Here is a 6,857-nt window from a genome sequence, read left to right as displayed (position 1 = left end):
GCCCCTTGGAAGAGTGGTGGAGGTCGAAGTGGATTAAAGAGACAATATCAATGCCCCTTGAAAGAGTGGTGGAGGTCACAGTGGAATAAAAAGACAAAATCAATGCCCCTTGGAAGAGTGGTGGAGGTTACAGTGGAATAAGAAGACAATAACAATGCCCCTCGTAAGAGATGTGGAGTTCAGATTGGTTTAACCAGATGGTTTTAATGCCCCTTGGAAGAGACCTGGAAGTCACAGTAGCTTAACAAGACAGTTTTAATGCCCCCTGGAAGAGTAGTGGAGGTCGCAGTGGATTTAAAAAACAAAATCAATGCCCCTTGGAAGAGCTGTGGAGTTCAAAATGTTTTAACCAGATGGTTTTAATGGCCCTTGGAAGAGACTTCGATGTCACAGTAGTGGTGGAGGTTACAGTAGAATAAAAGACAATATCAATGCACCGTGGAAGAGTTGTGGAGGTCACTGTAGCTTACCAAGATGGTCTTAATGCATCTTGGAAGAGTGGTTTGAGGTCGCAGTGGAATAAAAAGACAATGTCAATGCCCCTTGGAAGAGTGGTGAAGGTTAGAGTGGAATAAAAGGACAATACCAATGCTCCTTGGAAGAGCTGTAGAGTTCAGAGTGGTTTAAATTGAGGGTTTTAAGCCCCTTGGAAGAGAACTGGAGGTCACAGTTGATTAAAAAGACAATATCAATGCCCCTTGGAAGAGAGGTGGAGGTCACAGTAGCTTAACAAGACGGTTTTAATGCCCCTTGGAAGAGAGGTGGAGGTCGCAGTTGATTAAAAAGACAATATGAATGCCACTTGGAAGAGTGGTGGAGGTCGCAGTGGAATAAAAAGTCAATTTCAATGCCCCTTGGAAGAGTGGTGGAGGTTAGAGTGGAATAAAAAGACAATACCAATGCCCCTTAGAAGAGCTGTGGAGTTCAGAGTGGTTTAACCAGACGCTTTTAATGCCCATTGGAAGTGACGTGGAGGTCACAGTAGCTTAAAAAGACGTTTTTAATGCCCCTTGGAAAAGTGGTGAAGGTCGCAGTGGATTAAAAAGACAATATCAATGCCCCTTGGAAGAGTGGTGGAGGTGGCAGTGGAATAAAAAGACAATATCAATGCCCCTTGGTAGAGTGGTGGAGGTCGCAGTGGAATAAAAAGACAATATCAATGCCCCTTGAAAGAGTGGTGGAGGTTACAGTGAAATAAAAAGACAATATCAATGCCTCTTGAAAGAGCTATGGAGTTCAGAGTGGTTTAACCAGATGGTTTTAATGCCCCTTGAAAGAGTCGTGGAGGTCGCAGTGCATTAAAAAGACAATATCAATGCCCCTTGCAAGAATGGAGGAGGTTACAGTGGAATAAAAAGACAATATCAATGCCCCTTGGAAGAGCTGTGGAGTTAAGAGTGGTTTAACCAGACGGTTTTAATGCCCCTTGGAAGAGATGTGGAGGTCACAGTAGCTTAACAAGACTGTTTTAATGCCTCTTGGAAGAGTGGTGGAGGTCGCAGTGGATTAAAAAGACAATATCAATGCCCCTTAGAAGAGAGGTGGAACTCGCAGTGGAATAAAAAGACAATATCAATACCCCTTGGAAGAGTGGTGGAGGATACAGTGGAATAAAAAGACAATATCAATGCCCCGTGGAATAGACATGGACGTTACAGTAGCTAAACAAGATGTTTTTATTGCACCTTGGGAGAGTGGTGGAAGTCGTAGTGGAATAAAAAGGCGATATCAATGCCTCTTGCAAGAGCTGTGAAGTTCAGAGTGGTTTAAATTGACGGTTTTAATGCACCTTGGAAGAGACGTGGAGGTCACAGTAGCTTAACAATACGGTTTTAATGCCCCTTGGAAGAGTGGTGGAGGTCGCAGTGGATTAAAAAGACAATATCAATGCCACTTGGAAGAGTGGTGAAGGTCCCAGTGGAATAAAAAGACAATATCAATGCCCCTTGGAAGAGAGGTGGAGGTTACAGTGGAATAAAAAGACAATATCAATGCCCCTTGAAAGAAACGTGGACGTCACAGTAGCTTAACAAGACGGTTTTAATGCCCCTTGGAAAAGAGGTGGAAGTTGCAGTGGAATAAAAAGTCAATATCAAGCTGTGGAGTTCAGAGGGGTTTAAATTGTCGGTTTTAATGCCCCGTGGAATTGACGTGGAGGACACAGTAGCTTAACAAGACAGTTTTAATGCCCCTTGGAAGAGTGGTGGATGTCGCAGAGGAATAAAAAGACAATATCATTGCCCCTTGAAAGAGTGGTGGAGGTGACAGTGAAATAAAAAGACAATATCAATGCCACTTGGAAGAGTGGTGAAGGTCCCAGTGGAATAAAAAGACAATATCAATGCCCCTTGGAAGAGAGGTGGATGTTACAGTGGAATAAAAAGACAATTTCAATGCACCTTGAAAGAGAAGTGGACGTCACAGTAGCTTAACAAGACGGTTTTAATGCCCCTTGGAAGAGAGGTGGAAGTTGCAGTGGAATAAAAAGTCAATATCAATGCCCCTTGGAAGAGTGCTGGAGGTTACATTGGAATAAAAAGACAATATCAATACCCCTTGCAAGAGCTGTGGAGTTCAGAGTGGTTTAAATTGACGGTTTTAATGCCCCGTGGAATTCACGTGGAGGTCAAAGTAGCTTAACAACACGGTTTTAATGGTCCTTGGAAGAGTGGTGGAGGTCGCAGTTGATTAAAAAGACAATATAAATGCCCCTTAGAAGAGTGGTAGAGGTCGCAGTGGAATAAAAAGATATTATCAATGACCCTTGGAAGAGTAGTGGAGGTCGCAGTGGAAGAAAAAAACAATATCAATGCTCCTTGGAAGAGTGGTGGAGATATCAGTGGATTAAAAAGACAATATCAATGCCCCTTGGAAGAGCAGTGGAGTTCAGAGTAGTTAAACCAGACTGTTTTAATGCCCTTTGGAAGTGACGTGGAGGTCACAGTAGCTTAGAAAGACATTTTTAATGCCCCTTGGAAAAGTGGTGGAGGTCGCAGTGGAATAAAAAGACAATATCAATGCCCCTTGGAAGAGTGGTGGAGGTGGCAGTGGAATAAAAAGACAATATCAATGACCCTTGGAAGAGTGGTGGAGATTACAGTGGAATAAAAAGACAATATCAATGCCCCGTGAAAGAGAAGTGGATGTCACAGAAGCTTAACAAGACGGTTTTAATGTCCCTTTGAAGAGAGGTGAAAGTCGCAGTGGAATAAAAAGACAATATCAATGCCCCTTGGAAAAGTGCTGGAGGTTACAGTGGAATAAAAAACAATGTCAAAACCCTTGCTAGAGCTGTGGAGCTGAGAGTGGTTTAAATTGATGGTTATAATGCCCCTTGGAAGAGTGATGGAGGTCACAGTGGATTAAAAAGACAAAATCAATGCCCCTTGGAAGAATGGTGGAGGTTACAGTGGAATATAAAGACAATATCAATGCCTCTTACAAGAGCTGTGGAGTTCAGAGTGATTTCAATTGACGGTTTTAATGCCCCTTGGAAGAGACGTGGAGGTCACAGTAGATTAACAAGAATTTTTTAATGCCCCTTGGAAGAGTGGTGGAGGTCGAAGTGGATTAAAAAGACAATGTCAATACTCCTTGAAGGAGTGGTTGAAGTCTCAGTGGAATAAAAAGAGATTATCAATGCACCTTGGAAGAGTGTTGGAGGTTCCAGTGGAATAAAAAGACAATATCAATGCCCCTTGGAAGAGACGTGGAGGTCGCAGTAGCTTAACAAGACGGTTTTAATGCCACATGGAAGAGTGGTGGAGCTTGCAGTGGATTAAAAAGACAATATCAATGCCCCGAGGAAGAGTGGTGGAGGTCGCAGTAGCTTAACAAGACTGTTTTAATGCCTCTTGGATGACTGGTGGAGGTCGCAGTGGAATAAAAAGACAATGTCAATGCCCCTTGGAAGAGTGGTGGAGGTTACAGTGGAATAAAAAGACAATAATAATGCCCCTTGGAAGAGCTGTTGGGTTCAGAGTGGTATAACCAGACAGTTTTAACTCTCCTTGGAAGAGACGTGGAGGTCACAGTAACTTAACAAGACGGTTTTAATGCCTCTTGGAAGAGTGGTGGAGGTCGCAGTGGAATACAAAAACAATATCAATTCCCCTTGGGAGATTGGTGGAGGTTACAGTGGAATAAAAAGACAATGTCAATGCCCCTTGGAAGAGTGGTGGAGGTTAGAGTGGAATAAAAAGACAATATAAATGCCCCTTGGAAGAGCTGTGGAGTTCAGAGTGGTTTAACCAGATGGTTTTAAAGCCCCTTGGAAGAGAAGTCGACGTCACAGTAGCATAACAAGACGTTTTTAATGCCCCTTGGAAGAGTGGTGGAGTTCACAGTGGATTAAAAAGACAATATCACTGCCCCTTGGAAGAGTGGTGGAGGTCCAGTGGAATAAAAATACACTATCAATGCCCCGTGGAAGGGACGTGGAGGTCACAGAAGCTTAACAACACGGTTTTAATGCCCCTTGGAAGAGTGGTGGAGGTTGCAGTGGATTAAAAAGACAAAATCAATGCCCATTGGAAGAGAGGTGGAGGTCGAAGTGGAATAAAAAGACAAAATCAATGCCCCTTTGAAGAGTGGTGGAGGTTACAGTGGAATAAAAAGACAATATCAATGCCCCTTGAAAGAGCTGTGGAGGTAAGAGTGGTTTAACCAGACGGCTTTAATGTCCCTTGGAAGAGACGTGGAGGTCACAGTAGCTTAACAAGACTGTTTTAATGCCCCTTGGAAGAGTGGTGGAGGTCGCAGTGGATTAAAAAGACACTATCAATGCCCCTTAGAAGAGAGGTGAAAGTCGCAGTGGAATAAAAAGACAATGTCAATGCCACTTGGATGAGTGGTGGAGGTTACAGTGGAATAAAAAGACAATATCAATGCCCCGTGGTATAGACATAGACGTGACAGTAGCTTAACAAGACGGCTTTAATGCCACTTGGAAGAGTTTTAGAGGTCGCAGTGGATTAAAAAGACAATATCAATGCCCATTGGAAGAGTGGTAGAGGTCTCAGTGGAATAAAAAGACAAAATCAATGCCCCTTGGAAGAGTGGAGCAGGTTACAGTGGAATAAAAAGACAATATCAATGCCCTATGGAAGAGTTGTGGAGGTCACTGTAGCTTAACAACATGATCTTAATGCCCCTTGGAAGAGATGTGGACATCACAGTAGCTTAACAAGACGGTTTTAATGCCCCTTGGCAGAGTGGTGGAGGTCGCAGTGGAATAAAAAGACAATAACAATGCCCTGTGGAAGAGACGTGGAGGTTACAGTAGCTTAACAAGATGGTTTAAATGCCCCTTAGAACAGTGGTGGAGGTTACAGTGGAATAAAAGACAATATCAATGCCATTTGGAAGAGTGGCGGAGGTCACAGTGGAATAAAAAGACAATATCAATGCCCCTTGGAAGAGTGGTGGAGGTCGCAGTGGAATAAACTCACTGGTACATGCTCTGCATAACTTCTCTGCTTGCTGTGTCTGCTGTAATCTAATGCTCTGCTTTGCAGATTCACCTCACTGGTACATGCTCTGCATAACTTCTCTGCTTGCTGTGTCTGCTGTAATCGAATGCTCTGCTTTGCTGATTCACCTCACTGGTACATGCTCTGCATAACTTCTCTGCTTGCTGTGTCTGCTGTAATATAATGCTCTGCTTTGCTGATTCACCTCACTGGTACATGCTCTTCATAACTTCTCTGCTTTATCTGTCCCACTCCATTCAATACCCACATATGTCTGTCCCTTCCCCACTATAGATCTTATCTGATTTTTAGAGGTGCTAAACTGCAGAGACTAGAGTCCTAGCTCTGTGTTTGATCACCCAGCCATCTCCTGGTGAGACGACCAGCTGCTAATTTAGCCATATACAGCTCCCACAATGCCCTTCACCTTAATGTGCCCTATATATTTAGAAGCTCTGTAAGGGGTGCACTTGTGCTTGGGTGTGCACGCGTCTTCTTGTGCAAAGTGGCTTCGGAAATAAGTGGCAGTTATTTCAGAGGTAGTTAGTCAGGGCAGGAGTCAGGTAACCAACACTTTGACCACTTACTCTCTTTTAACTATGTTTCTGTTAGCTCTCACTTTTTTCTCTATAGTCCTCCACTTTCTAGTAACCCCTTAAATCCCTACAACTAGTAAGAAACTCTTCATCTCTCACTCCATCCTCCCCATTCATCTCACCTCCTCCTCCAAATTATTCCTAAACATTCAATCCTGGATCTCCGAACACAGACAGCCACCTCATGCTCTCTCTTGCTCCCACCTGCTAACACTTTCTCTGCTCCTCCTCACTGCTGGAGATATCTCTCCAAATCCTGGTCCTCCTCGCCATATCCCCACAGCTACTTCTTCCTCCTATCCACGACCTTCCACAAACTGTCGCAACCCTTCTAACCTCATACCCATCCAACCAATCCCCACTCCCTTAGTTGCTCTAACAGGGGCTCTATGGAATGTTCGCTCTGTCTGCAACAAACTTTCCTTCATCCATGATCTTTTCATTACAAACAAACTTTCCTTACTCGCCATCACTGAAACCTGGCTCACCCACTCTGACACAGCCTCCCCAGCTGCACTTTCATATGGCAGATTCCACCTTTCCCACACCCCCCGCCCCAACGGCAAACATGGCGGAGGCGTAGGTTTTCTCCTATCAGAACACAGCGCTTTCACTCAAATCCCACTGCCACCCTCCGTTACACTCCCCTCTTTGGAGGTGCACTGTGTGTGCATCTATTCCCCCTCCAGCCTCCAATTGGCCGTCGTTTACCGACCCCCAGGGCAAGCCACCACCTTTTTAAACCACTTCACCACCTGGCTGCTTCACTTCCTCGCCACTGACATCCCCA

Source organism: Phyllobates terribilis, unplaced genomic scaffold (genome assembly GCF_046119375.1).
Source record: "Phyllobates terribilis strain yellow unplaced genomic scaffold, ASM4611937v1 Scaffold_121__1_contigs__length_5197421, whole genome shotgun sequence".
Lineage (NCBI taxonomy): Eukaryota > Metazoa > Chordata > Amphibia > Anura > Dendrobatidae > Phyllobates > Phyllobates terribilis.
This window is presented reverse-complemented; position numbering follows the sequence as displayed.